Consider the following 22,525-nt stretch of genomic DNA (forward strand, 5'->3'; position numbering starts at 1 on the left):
ATTATTATTATTATTATTACTAGAGGCCCAGTGCACAAAAATTTGTGCACGTGGGGAGGGCGGTCCCTCAGCCGGGCCTGTGCCCTCTTGCAGTCTGGGACCCCTCGGGGGATGACTACCTGCTGGCTTAGGCCTGCTCCCCGGGGGATTGGGCCTAAGCTGGCAATCAGACATACCACTGGCAGCCCGGGGACCCTTGGGGGATGTCCACTTGCCAGCGGGGAGCAGGCCTAAGCTGCAGTTGGACATCCTTAGCGCTGCTGAGGAGGTGGGAGAGGTTCCTACCATCACCACTGTACTGGCAGCCAGCAGCCTGGCTTGTGGCTGAGCAGAGCTCTCCCTGTGGGAGCGCACTGACCACCAGGGGGCAGCTCCTGCATTGAGCTTCTGCCCCCTGGTGGTCAGTGTGTGTCATAGTGACCGGTCATTCCCAGTTGTTCTACTGTTAGGGTCAGCTTGCATATTACCCTTTTATTATATAGGATTATCATTCTTTATTGTCCTATTTTCCCACCATTGACCTCTCCCAGGCTGTCCCTGCCCCCAGCCCAGGCCTTCACCACCGCTATTCTGTGTGTCCTTGGGTTATGCATATATGCATACAAGTTCATTGGTTGATCTCTTCTTACCCACCCACCCTCCCCTGCCTTCCCTCTGAGGTTTGCAGCCTGCTCCATGCTTCTGTGTCTCTGGATCTATTTTTGTTCATGTTTATGTTGTTCAACCACTGACACTCTTCTGACCAAGCTGTCAGGGCTGTGGGAGAGAAAGCTGGGGGAGGGCAGGTGTCCAGCAAAAGGACAGAAGGAGGATCCAGGCCTGGCCACTGCCGGCCCTGCTGCCACGAAGACACACTCCGATCCTTGGAACTGGGAAACCTGCAGCATATTCCTGGGCCAGGGTTGCCATCAGAGGTGTGTTACCGAGAAGTGGCCCACGCAGGGAGAGTAGTGGGATTGCCACAGGAAGATGGAGGCGTGGAACACAGGCTGTGCGGAGACCAACAAAGAACTTATATGCGTACCCCAGGGACACAGAGAGTAGTGCGGGAGCAGGGTGGTGGGGTCAGTGGGGGGAACCAAGAGGACATCTGTAACGCTTTCAACAATAAAGACTGTTTTTAAAAAGTCTGTTTCTACTTGGTGAAAAGAGTGAGCGGCACTGGCACCTACAAGTTCTGGCATCTACTGGTGTTGCCAACCACAAAAATCCGTTTTGGTGCAAATAAGGGCACTGTCAACAAGATAATGTCCACACTGAGAAAAACTTGCAATTTCCTGAGGCCAGGGCAGGGCTTTACAGTGGCTGAGCCTCCGCATTCCTCTTCATGGAGAGGTGACAGGTAGAATCCCAACAGGAAGCAGGAAAGGGTGGGTTGGTGGGATGCCAGCGACCAGAGAGCGGAGGTGAAGGGTCACAGGACTAGCTCCTGAGGGAGACAGTCCCAGGGTGAGACACCTGTGAGTTCAATCTCAGTGAATTCCTTTGACCCAGAGACATCACAGGAGCTGAGTGAGTCTAAGAATAATCTGGTTGACACGGATCGAGCATTTACACTTTGCTGGGCATTGTTGAAGGCAGTGCCTGGTTTCAACCCCAGATACGTTGGGCTAAATAGTTCTGCTCTGTTTGTTCATGTTAAAGAGGACACACAGGCCCCAAACGGCACCGCTCATGCTAAAAGCCCATGATACCGAACTTAGCTTTAATACCTGACTTAAGGGCAACTTCAGTCTCCCCCAGAAATGTCATCTCAATCAGCCAGACTGGAATTTTCCAGTCAAGCACCAGGTAGGTAATCTGTCTCATGGAGCCTCTCCATCTCTCTGATACCCTCCCTCCCAAGATACAATCTGCATAGGAAACCCCTGCTGTTCTTCCCCCTCCCCCTCCACAGAAGATGGTCTGAGTCAAAATAACCCTGTCATTTGCTACCAGCACCTGTGGCTCAGCCTCTCCCTCTTAAAACCTTTCATTCTGTGTGGCCCCTGGGAGTTCTGTTCTAGTTGCTGGAGGGGATGCTACCTGGTTCATGAATCTTTTAATAAAGCCAATTAAATCTTTAAATTTACTGAGTTGAATTTTGGTTCTTTATCAGCGATAAGGACAAGCCTTGGTAAGTCACCAGTTTGGAGCAGGGGGTTGTAAACTGGGGACCCCAGAGGAAAGGGGCGGGGCCAGGGAGCTGAAGCGGGTGTGGGCTGAGTGGCGCTCCCAGGACCGCTGGCTGCCTCTTGGAGGCCCAGGACTCGTCCGGGTCCCGCTGTCCCCACCCCGTGTGTGCAGGAGACCCTACCGCCTGACCAGCCCCAAAGTCAGGCGACTTGTGGGGACCCTGGCTTAGTCCTTCCCTGTCGCCAAAGCAGGACACACAGAAGCAAGATGCTGGAATGCTTGCCAAATTTATTAGGTCACCGAGAGAAAATGCCTACGAAGGCCCATTTCTTACAGGACTTTTACAGGCAGAAGTGTTACTGCGAGAACATTTGTGGCAGAGGATGGTTCACTAAGGGTCTCAGTGGAGGCAGCGTGTGGGGGTCCTGGGTCGCCAGCCTCCGAGGAACTGGGGGCACCTGAGAGCCTTGCTGGGGGGTGCCTCAGAAGTCTGTTCCTGTTGTCCCTCCCGCTGCGAGGCGACAGGTGGAGGGAGTGTGCAGGGCGAGCATCAGCCAGGCTTCTGGGCGGCAGCCTCCACCCCTGGATCCTGGGCATCGGGTCCTCCACCCCTGGGGGCGTCTCTGGCTCGGGAGACTTGGGCGTCCGGTCTGGGGTGGGCGGATCTGTGCTCCTGCTCCAACGGGATGTGTTCTGCTGTTCTGCGCGCTGGGCCCGGGTGTAGTCCCTAGTTGGCGTCCTGGTCGTCCGAAAGGAGGTGGCCCAGCACAGAGTGGAGGAGTTCTGACCAGAGCCCGGGGTCCGGGAAGGGCAGGAGCGGTTCCTGTGTCTCTGGCTCCCTGGCCTTGGAAGTGGGGTCCCCCACTCCTGGGGGCGTCTCTGGCTCCCGGGATTTGGGCGTCCCGTCTGGTGCAGGCAGCTCTGTGCCCCGACTGCACGTGTTGTGTTCGCTGGGCCTGTGCAGCTGGCAGTGCTGGCGCAGAAGCCCACAGGGACTAGAATTCAGGTCCTGGTTGAAGTCCTCCTGGTCCCAAGTGAGGCGGCCCAGCCGAGGGTAGAGAGGGAGTGCCCAGGGCCCTCGGTGCTGGAAGGTCTGGAATGGTCCCTGCAGCTCCTCCACGGAATCCCAGGCCTCACGCACACAGCGGGGAAGGCTGGGTTCCATGGTTCAGCAGCTGAGAAAAGGTTTCCAGTGACTCCTTCCCTGCACATTTATACCCCCCTGGGCTCCTAGAGGTCCAATGGAGGGGAGTCAGGCTGGGTGGTGCCAATTGTGAGGAAGGTGGGACTTAATAAGATTGAGGGGGATCTGATCACCCTGGGTGGGGCTGGATAGGATTAAGTGTCTTGCTTGAGAGCCTTAAAGTTTGTCTCTTTGTTTAAAAAAAAAAACCACAGTCGGATATGCTATTTGAAGGTTATCTTCTATAAAAAACATTCTATGTGCCTGACAACTTCTTTATCCCATCGTCTACTGATGGGCAGGTAGATTGCTTCCAGCCCCTTAGGTCTTGTAAAAGGTGCTGCAACGGACATAGGCGAGCTTGTGTCTTTTCCAATTTCACTAACCATTTTCTTAGACTACAATGTCATTCATACAGCAATGGCTGTGGGTAAATAATTATTTCTCCTTATTAATCTGCTGAAGAAAGATAGATCCAGGCAACATCCAATGGCTGTGAGGCCTTGCTGAGTTTTCAGTATCATTAGGAACAAACCACCCACTTCCTAGGATGTTTGTGTGGTTTGGTGCTCAGTGCTCAGATGCCCCTTGAAGCAGGCGATGCCACACCATCTGGGCAGTGTCTCCACCCCTGGAGGCATCTGGATCCTGGATCCTGAAAAAAAAAAAAAGGCAAGATTGAAGGGCTTTCATGGACCTGAGATAACAAGATTTGACTATCAAATAGGATAATAGATAAACTGAACTTAAACACTGCCTCCAGCAGGGGTCTGGAGGATGCAGGGATGAAGTTAGACAAGCAAATATTTTCTATTAATGAGTAATACCTATGAAAGGAAGAAAGAAAAAGGGGAATTGGAAAAGGACAAGGACAGCTGCTAGACTGCTATGCAGATGCGACAGTTTCTGACAGGCCCAGTTTCTTACGCTTTCCATACCCAGTGGGCAACGAAAGTAGTGTCACTGTCCGCCGCCCTCAGCTCTCAGTTTCGGTGGAGCCTGTCTCAGGAGTTGAGTCCTGGGCACAGGCTTTGTGAGGCCGCCATCAGTCAAGGACCAACCCAGCCAAGCAGTGGAACAAGGGTCCTTCATGAGTAATTCTTGCCTCAGCACCACCCCTGGGCCTGTCAGAAACTCTGTCACATCTGCATAGCAGTCTAGCAGCTGTCCCTGTCCTTTTCCAATTCCCCTTTTTCTTTCTTCCTTTCATAGGTATTACTCATTAATAGAAAATATTTGCTTGTCTAACTTCATCCCAGCATCCTCCAGACCCCTGCCTGAGGCAGTGTTTAAGTTCAGCTTATCTATTATCCTATTTGATAGTCAAATCTTGTTATCTCAGGTCCATGAAAGCCCTTCAATCTTGCCTTTTTTTTTTTCTTTTTCCGTTTGAGCACCATACTAATCTTTCAGTTTGCTTGCTTTTCTTGCCACAGATCTGCCATCAGCCTTTCCCCCCAGGAAACTCATTTCCATTTATTGGGAAATGTTTGTAGAAACCACCATTTTTTCACTGAAGGGCTCAAAACTATTTTGTTGATAATTGCACCTGGTCTTTTAGGTAGACAGAGCTAAGATGCACATTATTTAGAAAAAAGGGGAGAAAACACCTCCTCCCACCAGGGGAGCATCCTGTATCTGCCTGGAACTGTCTGGCCTGGGGCTGGTGCCCTGGAAGCCCAAGGCTGTCATTCAGATGGCACAGGGCTTCCCCCAGGCACCCTATCCTTAACCAGCACCATCCCCACCCTGCCCATGTAACCCTTCAAACCTTCAAGAAACATTTCCTGATTCCTGCACCCTGCCCTCAGCTGGAGGGCCACACTCAGACAGCCCAGCTCCCCTGGTGTGACCCTGAGGGTCCCTTCCCTCCCCAGAACACCCAGGACTTCCCTGGCCCCTCCCTGCCCAGGTCCCTCCTTCTCCTGTCATCCGGACGCCCCAGGGAGAATCATTGCCAAGTGGAGGCGCAAAGAAGGATGGGGTTTAATCGTGGTCCACAGGTTCCACAAGCGAACAGAGAGAGAAGTAGAGGCAAAAGCCAGGTCAGTACCTTAGCACGTTATGGACCGCACTCGGGGAGGGATCTGTCCCAGGAAAGTCTGCGCCCTGCAGGAGAGAAAGAAGCAGCAGGGCTGCCTACAGGGCAGTCTCAGGGTCCCCAGGGGTGCGGTTCCTCGAGCTGTTGGCCGCCTTCCGTCCGCTTCCTGGGGTGCAGCTAGGTGCTGGGCGCTGGTGCGGGGCTGGGGCTCAGCGCGGCGCCAGGAGCCCGGTCCCCCGTTCCCTCTGGGGCTGGTGCCTCCTGGCTGCTTCAGGGGCCACAGGGCTGTGCGGCCGGCGCCTGGGCCTCCCCTCGAGGGGACTGCGGGTCCGGCCGCGTTCCTGGCCCCTTTCAGCTCCGGGGCCCTCCGCGTCCCAGGGGCCAGGCTCCGGGAGCCAGAGGCGGGGGTGGCAGGAGGGGCGGCTCCGCGCAGGGAAGGTGTCCATGGCCCCGGCCCAGGCCTGCGCGCGGTTCCGGCCCGGCGGCAGGGTGGGCTCCGGGCACACACACCGCCAACCCGACGGGTCTCCCCAGGCGGGTGGATGCGCTTCCGTGGCTGCAGCCTCCGGGGCGGCGGAGAGGGAGGTGGGTGCAGGGGAGGAGGGCCTGCCTGGGGCAGGGGTAGAGGCGCCTCACACCGTCCCCGCGGGAAAGGCCCGAGGAGAGCACGCCCACCTGGGCGGGAGGGGCCCTCCTGTGCATTGCAAATTGCGTCGGCGCCAGATGGAATTAAGGGGTGTTTCCCGCATTCTGGGGCGACCTGCGGATAATGTGTGGGGGTTTCCCTGAATGAATTAGGGGGAGGGGAGAAGGAGGCTCCCTGGGGAGAAAGGTCCTGGCCATTTCTCTTCCCTGTAGAAGCCTCTGCTGGTCCGCGCCCTCCAGGAACAGCTCCCTTCTCCCAGGTCTTCTCTCAGCGGGTGGGAGAGGCCCTCAGGGAGTAGAGATGAGACTGGGAGGTTGGATCCTCGGGGATCACAGAGCTTTTTACCTCTGGGGCTGGACTGAGATTCCGGGTCCTCACTCAGGCACAAGAGGCAAGAGGGCAGTAAAGGAGTCCGTTAGGGAAGAGTGGGTAAAGGGGAGTCCAAACCTCACCTCTAATTGTGATATTTCATCTACGTGGAAGGAAGACTTCAAACACGCTCCGCTTTCCATACCCAGTGCGCAAACACTTCCAGTTAATGCCACATTTTCCGTGGTTTTCTCCGCCCAAGTCCCTACTCTGTTTTATGTCATTATGTGCATTCCATCACTAGTGATGCCCCTTTCTCCGCTCTCTTCCTTGTCTTGCAATTCTTCCCATTAGGAACATTTTGATGTGTGTTTGTGTATCGGTTTTGTAATACATTCTTTTGTGGGCATGTATCTGCAAATCAGAGGAAGTGATCAATGCATGTACCTGATGTGTTCCTCATTCTCCACTCATTTGCAAGTTTCGAAGCTCGCCATAGGTACATTTGTATCTGTGGCTCCCAAGCGACCAAGAGTCCTCCCTGGAGCCAGCACCACCCACCACCTGCCCTGCCTCCTGGTTCCCCAAGACAAAACAGTTGCAGGCGGGAGGGAGAAAGGACTCACATTGTTTTTTGTCACCTTCCTGTGTAGCTGATGGGTCTCTGACTCTGAGGATAAAACTGCCTCCTGGTCATGGAGTAAACGCAGCGGTGTTACTGCCACATCCTGTGCTGGGGAAGATGGAGCAGGGAGGGGATGGAGCAGAATCGCAGGGGTCCTTGGGGGCCAGGGTCTTCTGGGCCACTGAGCTCGGATCCACTATTTTGGGAGGTGCAGTGGCGGCTGTTGGAGAAGGAAAATGCTCCAAAACAGTGGTTCTCAACCTTCCTAATGCCGCGACCCTTTAATACAGTTCCTCATGTTGTGGTGACCCCCAACCATAATATTATTTTCGTTGCTACTTCATGACTGTAATTTTGCTACTGTTATGAATCATAATGTAAATATTTGATATGCAGGATGTACTTTCATTGTTACAAATTGAACATAATTAAAGCATAGTGATTAATCATAAAAACAATATGTAATTATATATGTGTTTTCCGATGGTCTTAGGCGAACCCTGTGAAAGGGTCGTTGGATCCCCAAAGGGGTCGAGACCCACAGGTTGAGAACGGCTTCTCTAAAGGGTCCCCACTCTGGAGGTCTTAGACGCCTTACCTGCTTATCTTGGAGCCGGGTCACCCTGCGGCCCAGGGAGGTAAAGTGCGGGTTTCCACCATCTCAGCGCAGAAGCCGCAGGGAACAGAAAGTTCTTCCCAGGGGGCTTGGCCTCGGTCCCGAGAGCGCACAGGTGTGGACTGAACGGCAGCCAGGGTGGCGGGAGCCGTGCATCTCAGGGCTTCGGTCCAGGCCCAGCTCTCACCCCCGGGAGGGCTGTGCGCTCCTGTGGGTCCCATCAGGACACAGGGGATCCGTGTTGCAGAACACCCCCCCCCCCCGCGCCCCCCCCCCCCCCCCGCCAGTGCATTCTTGTGCTCCTCTGGTCACGGGGTGGGGGGCTAACCGGATATGGGGAAGTGGGGTGGTGACATTGATCCTGGGAGAAAATGGAATCACCCACTCATTTTGGGTTAAATGACCCAGAGTCAAACTCTCTGCGGGACAGGTGGAATTAGGGCTGGAATTAGGGCTGGACACTGGTTGGTAGAAAGCCCCCAAGCATCCTGCTAGTGTTGGACAAGGGGACCACAACCAGGTCTGCAAGCAGAGGGAGGCATGGGGTGGGCTGGGAGGCCGGGGCTGGGAAGTTTTCTTTCTCTCAGTGGACTCTTTTCCCCTCAGCACATCCTATCCACAGTGTATTCCCCTGCAATACAGCCTTTGTCTGGGTCAAATAGCCGGTTGAGGCAGGTATGTCTGGACGTCAATGGCATGTTTATCTTCCTGTCCTCAAGTTCATTCATCCCCAACCCTTAGGAAGCAGTTTGTCATCCTTCCATGTTCCAGGGGCTGTGATGGGTGCCTTACACACAGAGATGGAGAACTGGCTACAGGATTCAGACCTTCCATCCCAGTGAGAGAATAAACACAGTCAGGAGAGCGTTCAGAATACAGCCAGCTCTGTGAGCACTGCGGTAGCTGATTTGGGGATCAGAAAGGAACATTCTAAACCTGATGCCTCTCTTCAAAGTCACATTTTGTTTGCTTAACTGCGGGGCTGAAGGGGGATCGCAATAGATGTAATAAATAGCAACAGGGAAAAAAGAAAACCAAACAACTTAATAGATAGTGAAGGTGGCAGATGATTGACAGCTCAAGCTAGTCACAGGGTTTCAGGGAGCTACTTGGGACACCCCGCTGAGCTGAGGGCTGGGACACGGAGCCTGAGAATGAGCATGAAGGAGCGCTGCGGGAGGGTAGGAGAGTGAGGCCAACGCAGAATTGTCAGAGCCCCGTCTGCACAGCAGCCTGACAGCTTCACTGTCCAATTCTCCTTTTTCCTTTTTCCTTTCAGAGGTGTTACTCTTTAATGAAAAAAAAATGCCCGCTTAACTTCATCCCTGCATCCTCTAGCACCCGTTTGGAGACAGTTGTTTAGTTGTACTGCCCTGGCCAGTGTCACTCAGTGATTAGAGCATCGGCCCAGGCACTGAAGGGTCCAGGGTTCAGTTCCCAGGTTGGGCATGGCTGGGAGGCAACCAGTGACTGCTTCTCCCTCACTTAGATGTTCCTATCGCTACCATTATCTCTATCTCTAGCTCTATCTCTATGTTGATCTCTATCTCTATCTTTCTATCTCTTTTCTGCCCTCTCCCCCTCTCTTCTACTCTCTCTGAAAAGCAATGAAAAACAATATATACTCAGGTGAGAATAACAAAACAAAAACAAAAAAAACCAGTTTAGTTGTTCTTTTTTAAATATTTTCTATTTAATTACGTGTGTTTATGCCGCATTAAACATTTCTATATATTGAAAGCAGCTCTACATATCTTTAAATATTCACTAAACATGTAATTAATAGCTGGGTATAAAAAAAGCAATTTCCAGTGGTGAGGCTATTCTCACAGTAGCAAATAATCTAACTTATTTAATACTAACAACTAAGTCTTTAAAACACTATTATGTTAAACACTGCAGTTTGCTGAAATCACAGAGGGAAAAAAGATAATTATATCAACTGCCATTGAAAGCTTGAAAGGAGTTGTTTAAAAAAATATACAGGCTAACAGGGTTAAGCCCCAGTAAGGTTTCTGCTTCTATTTGATTTTTTTTTCGAGTTTGTATGCATTTTGTTTCTAAACCAAGTATTATGCTTTAAAACATAAAATACTGATGCTTTCTAAAGAGACACAAACTAAAACCATGCTTACGACCTGGTTTACTCGTAACATTTCTGCTGTGTGGCATTAGTGAACTATATCCAGCTCTGCGCAGCACTGAGTTCTAAAGACAGCCAACATCCTGTGTGTGACAAGCTCCTACTGGAAATGTCTTCCAGTTACTGGCCCTGTGTGACCAATGCCACAAGAAAATGCGACAGGATTTGTCTTCCATATTTTCTAAAAGTGAATATAGCCATTGTGTTAACTGTACGCTCCAAATGTTCATTAAAAACCCAAACCAAACCTTTTTTACCGTTAGTAATCATGAGGAATATTTATGTAAAACATTGTACATTATGTGCATGACCTGTTCATACTCTTTTATAAAAGAGAATATTGGCTTAACCTAATCGATAGGGTTGCATCAATCTTCTTTCTGTGGGTCCTTAGATTTCCTAAAATGATGGCATCATGTTCATCAATGGTTCTATACTGAATGCCTCTTCTTGAATAATACATTCGGCATCCACCGTAAAGAATGGATGACATTCCCAGTGTTAATGCGATACCACCGACAAAGCTGCCAATATCAAATTTTGATCCTTTGTTTCCTTTAGAACTTATAGTTGCTGTGATTGTTACTGATGAAGAAACAGATGTCACTGAACTGTTGTGGGTTGTGGCCATCGTGGATGTCCACATCTGGGATGTGTGCTGTGAAACACTTGTTATTTGGGGTGTAGACTTTAAGGTGGTGGAAGACATATTTGCTGAGACCCCTTGTGTTGTCATCTGAGAAGTTGCTGTGGGTTTCAAGGTGACGGCTGTCACACTTTTTGAAGAAACTGGAGCTGATGGCTTTGCTGAGGATTTCGCGGCGGTGTTTGTCACTGGGGAAACTGGATTTGTAGATGGTTCCACAGTGCTGTGGGAAGATCACTTTTATTGACGGAAGACACGAATGTGGTATCCCCGCTGGCTCCGTAGTAGAGATACGGGAAATGTGGAAGGTTGTCTGCTGAAGAGCCCGTGGGGTCTTTACTGTCCACAACCGCCTTCAGCAGCAGCGCAAGCACCAGCAGCGCCCCCGCGATGAACATGGCCCAGCCCCCGCGCGCCAAGCCCCTGGCGGGACGCGACGGCCTCGAGGGTCCCCAGCAGAGGTGGCCACAGCGCTAGCGAGAAAGGCCCTCTGCACGCGAGCCCGTCCTCGTCCTCTTCCGCCGCGCACGCCTCCCTCCGGCCATCTGCCCCCCAAAAGCTAGTTGTTCTTATTATTCTATTTGATAGTCAAATTTTGTTGCCTTTGAGATCCATGAAAGCCCTTTAATCTCACTCCCCTCTCCCCCGCCCCCAGTTTCCTGTTTTCTGGTACAATAAACTGCCTCAGGCGCAAATTTTAGTTTTCTTTCCCTCGATCTGCAATCAGTCTTTTTTCCAGGAAACTTAGTGCCATTTATTGGGAAATGTAGAAACCACCATTTTTTCATTGATATGCTCAAAATTATTTTGTTGATAATTGTACCCCGTCCTTTTAAGTAGACACATCTAAGATATACAATTTTTTAACAGAAAAAAACACCCCTAAATCATAAATTTATAATAACGGTCAAATTTAGATGTTACAGATAGTTTTGAGCATCCTGAAAACCCAGGAGATACACTACAAGGAGATTTTTTTAGAAGCTTCCAGGGAAGTCCATGCTTCAGTATAAGCTTCCATTTAAGAACTCGGTTCCTGATATTCTATGAAGGAAAATTTGCCTCTAAATTTTACGCTGGGATGTCACTGGAATAACTGTTTAGGAAAGAATCACAACTACTTGACGTTTTAGGTTTTGGTGCGCCCGGTAAGAAATGTGTACAAATCTACTTGGGTACTTTCCTCAAAGCAGCCAATAAAATCTCAATTATGAAAAAACTATGTAGAACTAAAATTAAACAATGGGACAACAGTTCTCCAAAGTAGCTAGAAATAATGACCGAGTACACTATCAGAAATATGATTAGGAAGACAGTCTCTAGGAAGAAGTAACACTTTGGAGGGATAATACACGGGAAAAACTGATAGATGACAACTGGGAGAAAATAATTTCAAAGTCTAACGTTCACAGGTAATTGATAGCTATGCAGACAGCACATATAATCTCTACAAATCAAAATGATAAAGCAGGAAATCCAAAGGAGAATGCTCAGGGATATGAGTAGGTAATTCACAGAAGAATAGCACAATACAGATAAGCCTTGCTTTTTGAAAGCTTGCTGTATGCCACTGTTTGATTTTTTAAAATTTTATTTATTTATTTATTTTAGCTGTTAGCGAGGCAGCAGTGAGCAGTGAGAGTCCTCACCAAGCCTTTCTCAGGACCTACACTCAGCATCTCAGTATCAAGCTACCGTGGCTGTGAGCTGTGTCTGTGTGCATCTGTGCGCATCTGTGAGCAAGATGTGTCCTAAGGTACCCAAAATGCCTATGAAAGCTTGTGGGGGGGGGGGGGGGTGAAACTTAGAGTAAAATTTGATGTAGTTGAGCATTTCCATCCTGGTGAATAAAATAAAGACATTGTGCATGCATTGAACAAGCAGAGGGGAAGAATCCAAAAAGCTGCTGAAGTTACTACTGGGTTCTGCTAAATCGTCTCTTTTAGTCAGCATCTGGTAATAGATAAAGAGAAAAATCTATTGCCCTAACCGGTTTGGCTCAGTGGATAGAGCGTCGGCCTGCAGACTGAAGGGTCCCAGGTTTAATTCCAGACAAGGGCATGTACCTTGGTTGCAGGCACATCCCCAGTAGGGAGTGTGCAGGAGGCAGCTGATTGATGTTTCTTTCTCATCGATGTTTCTAACTCTTTATCCCTGTCTCTTCCTCTCTGTAAAAAAACAATAAAATATATTTTTAAAAAGGAGAAATCAAGTCAGTCTTTTTAGTAAGTGAAATACCCTGAACACACATTATTTCTACTTTTTACAGTCTGTAATGTGTATCATAGTGACAAAAAAAGAATTTGAAATGCCCTAAATTAAATTACAGCAGGCCAGCCGGACCAACATTGCTCAGTGGTTGAGCGCTGACCTATGAACCAGGAGATCATGATTGGATTCCTGGTCAGGGCACATGCCCAAGTTGCAGGCTCCATCCCCAGTAGGGGGCATACAGGAGGCAGCTGATCAATGATTCTCTCTCATCGTTGATGTTTCTAGCTTTCCCTCTCCTTCCCTCTCTGAAATATATATATATATATATATATATATATATATATATATATATATATATATATTAAAAGAGTCCCTGGTCCATTGGCAAGTGGCCAGATCCCCAGCAGCATCCCCTCTGGGGTGTAAATAAATAAATAAATAAATTACAGCAGGCCAGGGGATGGAAGGAAGAGACAGGAGAAGCTAACCAGTTAACAACTGCAGAGGAAAACCAGGAAAACACTGCTTACATTCCTGAGTGTATGTAGAAACTGAGTTAACTTCTAGGTGCCTAGTTCCGTGACTACCTAAAGAAAAGGCCAGGTGCCTCTCTCCTTGCTTACCCATGACCTCTCCACACTGCTGCCCAGCAGCTACCCAAAGGACCAAATACTGCCTTAGGGATTATGGAGCTACCCCGTTACTAGCCCACTTCACCTCCTATCCCCTTCATCTACAGCCAGTGTAAATTCTCCAGAACAGTGTTCATCTTTCTTCCCCGAACGGTTTCCATAAAAGAGCCCGTCACAGGACAGAGGGTTTGTTCCTCTTTTCCACACAGACCTGCCTCATCCCCGGGACCTGGGCCTTGTCTGGCTGGCATTTGGTTCAGTAAATCCTTTCTTTCAGAAAAGCTTCCAGCTGTTCCACAATATCATTCTGCTTGTACTATATGTTAGTATTATTTTAGGTTTTATATGTTATTTGCTATAATTTGGTAGGCTATTATGGCTCAAACATTTTCCAGATAAATTGATGATAACTGCCTCTTCGTTTTATGCCATTTGTTTTTAAAAGTTGCATAGGAACACTGTGCTTTCAGATTGTGGGGAAATCTGTAATACAAATTGGCTAAAGAGTGTATAAAGAGAGGCTCAAAATCATTACAGGTAAATACATACTAAATCTATAAAACTGTTCACAGATGGATTGGTTCAATATTTGACTGTTACCATTTTCGCTTGTTTGAAGACTTCTCTTGCTTCTCTTTATATATTCCTTGACCATTGTTTTCCTGATTGCCTTCACTTGTCTTTCTGTGTCTTCTGGTAGCTCACTGAGCTGCCCTAAAATAGCAATTTTGAATTCTTTATTGGGTAACTCACAGATCTGCATGGCTTTGGTGTTGGTTACTGGAAGATTATTGTGACCCATGGTAGTCACGTTTCCTTAATTATGCATGTCCCCAGAAGGTTTACATCTCTGTCTTTGCATGTGAAACAGCAGTCACCTCTTCCAGTCCTCCCTGACTTTGGGAAGGAAACCAGAGCTCCTGAGGTTATGGCTGGCCGGTGAGTACACCTGCCCCACGCTTCTTGCGCCCTCTTGTGGCAGAAGTCTTGAGCTTGTATGCTTTCTCTGGATTTTGCGAAGGACCAGGGTCTAGCACTGTCAGCCTCTCTTTAGTTTTCCCAAAGGTGGCGCTGAAGTTCAAGTTTGGTTTTTCTCTGGCTTGCAGAGTCCAGCCAGCTTTCTGCCTAAGTTCAAGGTCTGAGAAGTGCCTCATTGTGGGCGTCCCCACAGGTGGGAACGCTAAGCTCAGGCACACATGCTCACGCCCCTCTCATCTCCTCCCCTTCCACCTCACCCCTACCCCCCAAGAGAAATAACCAGCTGCTGCTAATATCTCTCTGACTTTAAGCTGTGCTGCCTTGCGGTCAGAGGTCTTGCAGGTAAAGTAAAACTGCTTTCTTCCTCTCTCCAATGCATCCAAACTCTCTTTTCCCAAATTGTGTGCACAGATTCCATGTGCTGGATCCTGTCCTCTGAAGACCTGGACCTGCACAAAGGCTCTTTTGGTCCACTGGCCATTGTCCGAGAGTGTTATTTACGGGCTGCAAGACCACCGGCAAGAGGGCTTGAGCTGGCTCATAGGCCACTGCGGGACCTACAGCAGGTCTGTAAGCCTATTACCTGACTCAGGTGGGTGCTGGATTCCATGGCCCCCACAAAGCACTTCTGCCTGTGTATGAACACCAAGTCAATGTTGCCGAAGGGCAGGCAACAAACATCTTATTCCACCGTGATGCTCGCGTCACTTCTCTGAAAACGGATTTGGGGCCAGTCTGCCTAGCAGTGTTGCTGGACAGGGGAAAGAGAAGAATAGAGGGCAAGCCTTTACAAGGTTGGGCAGAAAAAAATCAAGGGCCTGAGATGACTTCTGCAGGCATGGCCACGCTGACCATTCAGCCACAGGAGGTATGAAGAAAGGGATGAAATTATCCAATATAATAAAAGGCCAGCCACCGTAAATGGAACAACCAGTGACCAGAACCACCACCGCCCCTCGCCCAAGCAAGCAGTTAGGGGTGATCAGGCAGGCATGCAGAGTGGTTAGGGACAATAGGTGGGCATGCAGAGTGGTTAGGGGTGATCAGGTAGGCAGGCAAGTGGTTAGGGGTGATCGGGTAGTCAGAGCAGTTAGGGGTGATCAGGTAGGCAAAGGGCCCCTTCGCAGGGCTAGCCCCGCCCCCCAGCAAAGAAAGAGGGAGGCCCAGGCCACCAGCAATGACTCTGTGGCAGGTGAGTGGCCAGCCAGTGATCACCCCACAGAGGGAGGCCCAGGCCAGCCAAGCCATCGCACGCCTGTCGCCTGCAGAGGGAGGCCACCAGTGGCAGGGGAGCGGGGGCAGTGCTACACAGATGGCAAGCAGTGGCAGTGGCGGGGGTGGGGCCAGCTGCCTCCAGCCGGGGGAAGGAAAGCCCCAATAGGCCCTGATCTCAGGCCAGGCCTAGGGACCCTACCCCAGGGGTCCTGGATTGTGAGAGGGTGCAGGCTGGGCTGAGGGACCCGTCCCCACCACCGACTGTACAAATTTTCATGCATTAGGCTTCTAGTTTTTATATAATGTCTCAGGTTTTTAGTTGTGCTTCGTGGAAGAAGTAGGAAAAAGTACACTGGCTCCATCTTCCTAGAAGGGGTAGTCTTGCATTCATTTTGCTTTTTTAAAAAAGTTGTATAAAAATATTATTTATTTTGATTCTGAGTTTTGGTCTTCTTATATTTGTCACCTCAGGCAATACCTCCTTCACCTCACCCTAGTTCTGGACCTGTTTGGAAGTCCTCCTAGAGTCTGGAATAATTTTTAAAATCAATCCAAAATAAGGCAAGAAAGGAGATAGAGCCAACACAAAACAGTAAGACAAGTAAAAAACATAATAAATTTAATCCCAAATATATTACATAACATTAAACATAATAGACTGGGGTGCTCTAATATTAAGAGGTCAAGGAAAAAAGGAAGATCCACAGAGATATCAAGGAGGGTCTGGCGAATTCCATGTTTTCAATAGACATAAAAAATAGAGCCTGGCCAGTGTGATGCAGTGGTTGAGAGTCTACCTATGAACCAAGAGGTCACCGGTTGGATTCCTGGTCAGAGCACATGTCCAGGTTGTGGACTGGATCCCCAGGACGGGGCCTGCAGGAGGCAGCCGATGTTTCTATCTCTCTATCCCTCTCCCTTCCTCTCTCTCTAAAAAGATTAATAAAAACATATAAAAAAAAATAGAAGCAGCAGCCGTACTTGGATCTTTTTTTTTTTTAATTTTTTAATTAAATCTTTATTGTTCAGATTATTACATTTGTTCCTCTTTTTTCCCCCCATAACTCCCCTCCTCCCAGTTCCCGCCCCACCATCCGCCCTCACTCCCCACGTACTTGGATCTTAATGCGGGAGTTGGGGGCTGGATTACAAAGAGGGTATAGAGGGAATAAATGGTGATGGGAAAAATAAATAAAAAATAAACATTCAAAATTATTCTGTAAGAAAAAAAAAAAGATCCTTTCACAATAATAACATTCTGGAGTTTCTCCAACTTCCAGGAGAACAGTAACCTTTCCACACCCGGATGTTATCATATTTCATATTGTTGTTGTGCCAAGATGGGACAAGAGCTGCTGAACTTGAACGCTCAAGATTCAGCCGCTGTTTAGGACCACGGTGCCAAAAAGGAAACTTCTGGACCTGGTGTCACCCTTGCTTAGCTTGCTATCCTCAGGGACTTTTGCTCCCTGGCCACTGTCCTGCCTTCTTGCCTAGCTCCACAAGATGATCGGGTGAGCCCCTCATTTGGAGTTTCCAAGCCAGCCCTCCATGACTGCTCTATGAGTCACCATCCACAAGCTGGGCAGCAACGAACTCCTCTCAAGTACATACAACCACATACTACCGTCCTGAGTCCAGCACGTTGCCTGAAGGGAGAAAAGGAGGAAATTATAGCCAAGGAGGGCTCCAGAGCATGTCCAGCACATCCCGATTGGCCAGAACCCAGCAGCAAGCTAACGTACCGGTCAGAGCATCTGTCCCCTGGTGGTCAGTGCACGTCATAGCAACTGGTCAACTGGTCAACTGTCTGCCCCCTGGTGGTCAGTGCACATCATAGCGAGTGGTTGAGCAGCCTTAGCATATCATTAGCATATCACGCTTTGATGGGTTGAATGGCTGACTGGACACTTTAGCATATTAGGCTTTTATTATATAGACTGTCACCCCAATAAATTTAATTTTTTAAAAATCCACACCAAAGAGAACTGTGTTGAACACTACATTCTTAGATCATCTGTCCTTGTAGGCACTTCATTACTGAATGTCTCTGGAGGAAAACACAATATCCAGCAGACGGCTATCATATAAATTCTTGGTCACCAATATTTACCGATCCTATTGATGCTACTGTGATATTACTGCAGTGGTGGCGAACCTATGACACGCGTGTCAGAGGTGACACGCAAACTCGTTTTTTTGGTCGATTTTTCTTTGTTAAATGGCATTTAAATATCCTGTACTAATAAAAGACAAACATGCAAATTGACCATACTTTCGCTACACCTTAAGCCATGCCCACCAGCCAATCAGAGTGACTATATGCAAATTAACCCATGGCGGGCGGCAGCCACGGAGCTGGAGCAAGCAGGAGGCTTGCTCCAGTGATGGAGGAAGTCAAGGTTCTCCGCCTGCCACAGCCCAGCTCTGAGCTACACTGAAAGGAACAAAGTTTCAATTATAGAAGGTAAATAAACCCCAGATACCTGCTTTTAGCCAGCTGTGGCAACGGAGCTGGAGCGAGCAGGAGTGGGTTTTCCCTGGCGATGGAGGAAGCCAAGCTTTCTGCAGGCCTCTGCTAAAGGCAACAAAGTTTCAATTATAGAAGGTAAATAAATCCCAGAATAAAAAAAGAAAAAAAGAAAAAAAGAAAAAAAGGAGAGGCTGGGAGCTTACATTGCCACGGTGGTTGGCCAGCCTGAAAACGGCCCTCAGCCCCTCACCCAGACTGGCCAGGCACCCCAGTGGGGACCCCCCACGCTAAAGGGGGTGTGGCCAGCCTGAAAACAGCCATCAGCCCCTCACCCAGGCTGGCCAAACCTCCATGGGGTCAGGGTCCTCACTGGGGTGAACATCCTCCGAGGGGTCCCACACTGCAAGAGGGCATAGGCCGGGCTGAGGGATCTCCCCCGCCCCCCCGAGTGCACAGATTTTTGTGCACTGGGCCTCTGGTATAAAATAAATATCAAAAATATAATTCTTTGTTTTACTGTGGTTGCAAATATCAAAAAATTTATGTGACACAGCGCCAGAGTTAAGTTAGGGTTTTTCAAAATGCTGACATGCCGAGCTCAAAAGGTTCGCCATCACTGTATTACTATGCCCAAGATTTATTTCAAATCTTTTCCATTCTGTTCTGTGGTAGGAAGCTCCTAAGATTGGTCCCAATGATCATGCCTCCTACTATTTGTGCCATGGACTGTGGGCTATACCTCATGACTTGCTTCTAACAAGTAGGATACAGGAAATGTGATGGAACGTCACTTCTGAGATCATGTTCCAAAAAGACTTTGGCTTTTGTCGTGCTCACTCTCTTTTGCTCTTTCTAATGGAATATAGCCATCAGTCTGTATGGTGAACCCCACGTGGAGGGAAAACTTGCACAGAAAACCAAAGTCTTCAGTCCAACAGCCCAGGAGGAACTGAATTCTTCCAACAATCACGTAAGTGGCGTTGGAAGCAGATCTTCCCCCAGCTGTCCCAGTTGACATCATGATCGGAACCTTGGGAAAGACCTTGAAAACCCAGCCAAGTGATGGCCACATTTCTGACCCACAGAAACTGTGAAATCATAATATTGTTTCAGGCCACTACATTTGGGGGCAATTTATTACACAGACTTAAATAACTAATACATCTTCCAATCTCAAACATCTTCTTCCCAACACATACACACCCTTCTTCTCCTAATCTTGGATTGTAGTAGGTGATCTGGCCACCTATTTCATGGAAAAAATAGTTGTGCGTTTCTTTCTTTAGTTAGGAATTTTCTCAACTACAAAGCAAATCTACATGCCCAAGAGCATCTAATCCATTAATCCTTTCAGGAATAGTAAATGTCCTTTCTCCTATCTAAGGCTGATTCATTCACCTGTCTCAACTTCTTCTCTAGTCTCTTCCTCTCTTGCACAATTAGCCTCCTTTTCTCTTCTATTTTTATCATCTTCTTCTGCTGGATCCTTCCCTGTCAGCATTTAAATTGCTTAAGTCTCTTCTATCCCAAAACATAAAACCTAAAACTGGCTTGACCCATCACTCTCTGTAGGTATTCCTTTCTCACTTCCCTCACTTTTTTAGTGAGAGTTCTGTCATTGTTATCCCCATTTCTTTTCCTAATCATTGCTTAAGCTACTTGGATATAGAATTCTTTCCCTGGCCCCTGAAGAACTTAATTAAAACTGTTCTTACTAAAGTCTTCTACCAAAGGCAGCCATGATGCTACATTGAATGGTTCATTTCTAAACTTCATTTACTTTGACCACTTGGTGGCATTTGGCACTGCTGATCATACCCTCTCTTTTGCAACGTTGACCTCCTTGATGTCATACTCCTCTGGTTTTCCATCTATCTCCAGCTGCCAATACTGTCCTTTCAGGTTCAGTATCTTCCTTTCCTACTCAACCCACACACATGGGTACTTCTCAGGGATAAAGTCCGACACTCTTGTATTCTGTCGCTATAGACCAAGAGGTCAAACTCCAATGCTTTCAAAACAAGGCAAATAAAAAAAGCATGATGTAATCTGGGTCTAAGACATTAGAAAGTGACGGGTTCCGTGGTAAACTGGATAGCTCATGTCCCATATAACCCACAGTAGTCTCCATCTGGCTTCATCCAATTGTTATACAGGAAAGGAGCGTTATATGCTGGAATTTCCAAAATATCTATTTCTATACACAACTTCTTTAACTTTAAAAAAAACCACTGTGTGAGTAATAATGATGATGGTGATGTTAAAACCTACAATCTGGTCTATTATCCCTGCCAATTTTCCTTAAACAATCTAATCTATTTCCATGGCTTCAATACCCACTTTATACTGAAAATCTCTAAGGTTAGCTCTCTCACCTAGACTCTATTTAGGTCCGTATATAATGTGCCTTGTTGACATCATCTCCATTCAGTTGTCTCCTCAAAATTATCCCTCTCCTCCCCATCTATTCTCCCCAACCAGTTCCTCCACTTACATTCCCCATTTTGGGGGTAATGATACCAATAATCTACCAGCTTAAGCCAGAAATCTAGGAGCCATCCTTGACTGTCCTTTTCTTGTCATGAATATATTCAGTATTACATATTTAGTACCAGTGACATACCTTCCAGCCAGTGTTGATTCTATCACTGGATTCCATCCAGTCCCCAAACCCAATTGCCACCCTGGTTTCATCTAGTTCACTAACAGCCTCCCAATTGGTCTCATGTAATCCATTTTCCATATTTGGGCTAGAATTCCTACTCTAAGAGGCCAATCTTAAGATGACACTACTCTGCTCAATCTTCAAGGCTTTCCTGTGCCAGTGAGAAAACCTTACACCGTTAACAGTGTTTGCAAGGCCCCGAGGGTCTGTCCCAGCAACATTCTTTCAGTTCCTGCAATGCCTCAATGTCAGCGTGCCTTGGCTAAGAGCACTCAGACTTCAGGCTGCTTCTTGGTCACTGGCTTCCTTGACCCCCAGGTCACATCGTTCTTCCTATCTGGTAACAATGAACTGTGCGAGATGTCTATCAGACCAAGTTCTGGAAGGCAGCAATAAGCCTCATTCACCACTGGACTTCCCAGGCCCTTAGGCAGTGCTATCACAGCCTTACTCTCAACTAATGTGTTTAAATAAGGGTTACATTCCTGTCCAAGCTCAGATAGGCGGAGGTGGGTGGGTGGGAAGAGATTAACCAAAGAATTTGAATGCATATATGCATAATCCATGGACACAGACAATAGGGTGGTGAAGGCCTGAGGCGGGGGACGGGCTAGAAGGAGTCAATAGGGGAGGTGGGGGGGGGGGGGGGTGGGGAGGAGACATATGTAATACTTTCAACAATAAAGATTAAAAATAAATAGGCCTGGCCTGTGTGACTCAATGGTTGAACGTGGATTTATGAACGAGGAGGTCTCAGCACATGCTCAGGTTGTGGGCTCAATTCCTTGTAGGGGACGTGCAGGAGGCAGCCCATCAGTGATTCTCCTCATTGATGTTTCTATCTATAGCTCCCTCTCCCTTCCTCTCTGAAATCAATAAAAATATATACAAAATCTGAAAAAACAAACAAAAACCCAAATGTTACATTCATCTTTGCACATAGCTTTTTGAGTTCGCCCCTAAATCCCACTCTCTTCTCTTTTTAGAGGAAAGAATAAATGTCAACGATCTCATTTTCCCTAAAGACCATCCGACCCCCCCCCCCCCCCCCGCCCTTCACGGAGCCAGTCCCGCGCGGCTAATTGTGGGTCGCGGGCCTCGAGGCGCCGTGGGGTGGGGGGTGGGGGGCGGACAGCTGTAGTTACGGCACCACGTGCGAGGAACTGGACCAGCTCCCCCGGGTCCTGAGCCCGGCAGACACGTGCTGCCCGCCGGGCACGGAGAGGGCGGGCACCGGGGAGGACGGTCCTCCGGCGGCCGGACGTGCTCGCGCCCGTCTCCGCCCGCGCCGCGGCCGCCGGGGTCTCGGAGCTGCGGCACGTGCGCCGGCCGGACCCGAGCGGACGGAGCGGCGCGGCCTGGCGAGGCCATGGAGGGCGAGGCGCTGCTGAGGGGTCCGGACCGGTGCGGGGCGACCTCCGCCCCGGGAGGGGAGAGCCGAGCAGGGACGGAGCGTCTGTGAGGGCCGCGGAGGAGCGCGGGGAGGCCCCGAGCTGGGAGAGCGGGGTAAGGCGGGCCGCCCGGGGCTGGAGGAGGGGCGGGGCGGGGCGGGGCCGCGGCGCGCGGTTAAAGGCCGAGCAGCCCGCCGGCGGGTTTATTCCGAGTCCGGGTGGGAGCGCGCACACCTGGGGCCGGGCGCGGCGGGTGGTGGCTGAGGATTCCCCGCTTGGCATTGCCAGGCCCGGCGCCAACCCGACGCCCGCAGCCCCACGTCCTCCTCCTCCGCGGGCGCGCGCCCTCACCGAGCGCCCGGTCCCCACGGTTGGCTCCTCCCGCCGCTGGCGGAGCGGGGACGGCGTGGCCCCGCCCTCCGCGGTCTGCGCTCCGAGGCGGCCGCGTCAGCCGAAGCCCGACGCGGTGACGCATTACGTCGACGTAAGTGACGCGCAGGCCCCGGGCCGCTCCTCCTTCCTTGAGTGAGTGCCGGCCCGTTCGGGGCGGGGGAGACGCGGGAGGGCGGGGGAAGGAGAGGCGACCCGGGAGTCGTTGTGGGCCGCGGGCCGGACCGGGTCCCGGGGCGGCGG

At 49.5% G+C, this 22,525-nt stretch overlaps 1 pseudogene across 1 annotated transcript; it reads right to left on the minus strand.

Annotated features, from left to right (window-relative positions):
* Positions 1-3,868: 3,868 nt before the first annotated feature.
* On the minus strand, positions 3,869-22,367 carry LOC308518101 (porimin-like; annotated as a pseudogene). The gene is made up of 4 exons: positions 22,244-22,367; positions 16,991-17,012; positions 10,029-10,747; positions 3,869-3,953 (listed from the first exon to the last, which is right to left on the minus strand). The product of its transcript is annotated as a porimin-like (transcript).
* Between the last annotated feature and the right edge of the window lie 158 nt (positions 22,368-22,525).

This window comes from Myotis nattereri (assembly GCF_964212035.1).
Source record: "Myotis nattereri genome assembly, chromosome: 4".
Taxonomy (NCBI): domain Eukaryota; kingdom Metazoa; phylum Chordata; class Mammalia; order Chiroptera; family Vespertilionidae; genus Myotis; species Myotis nattereri.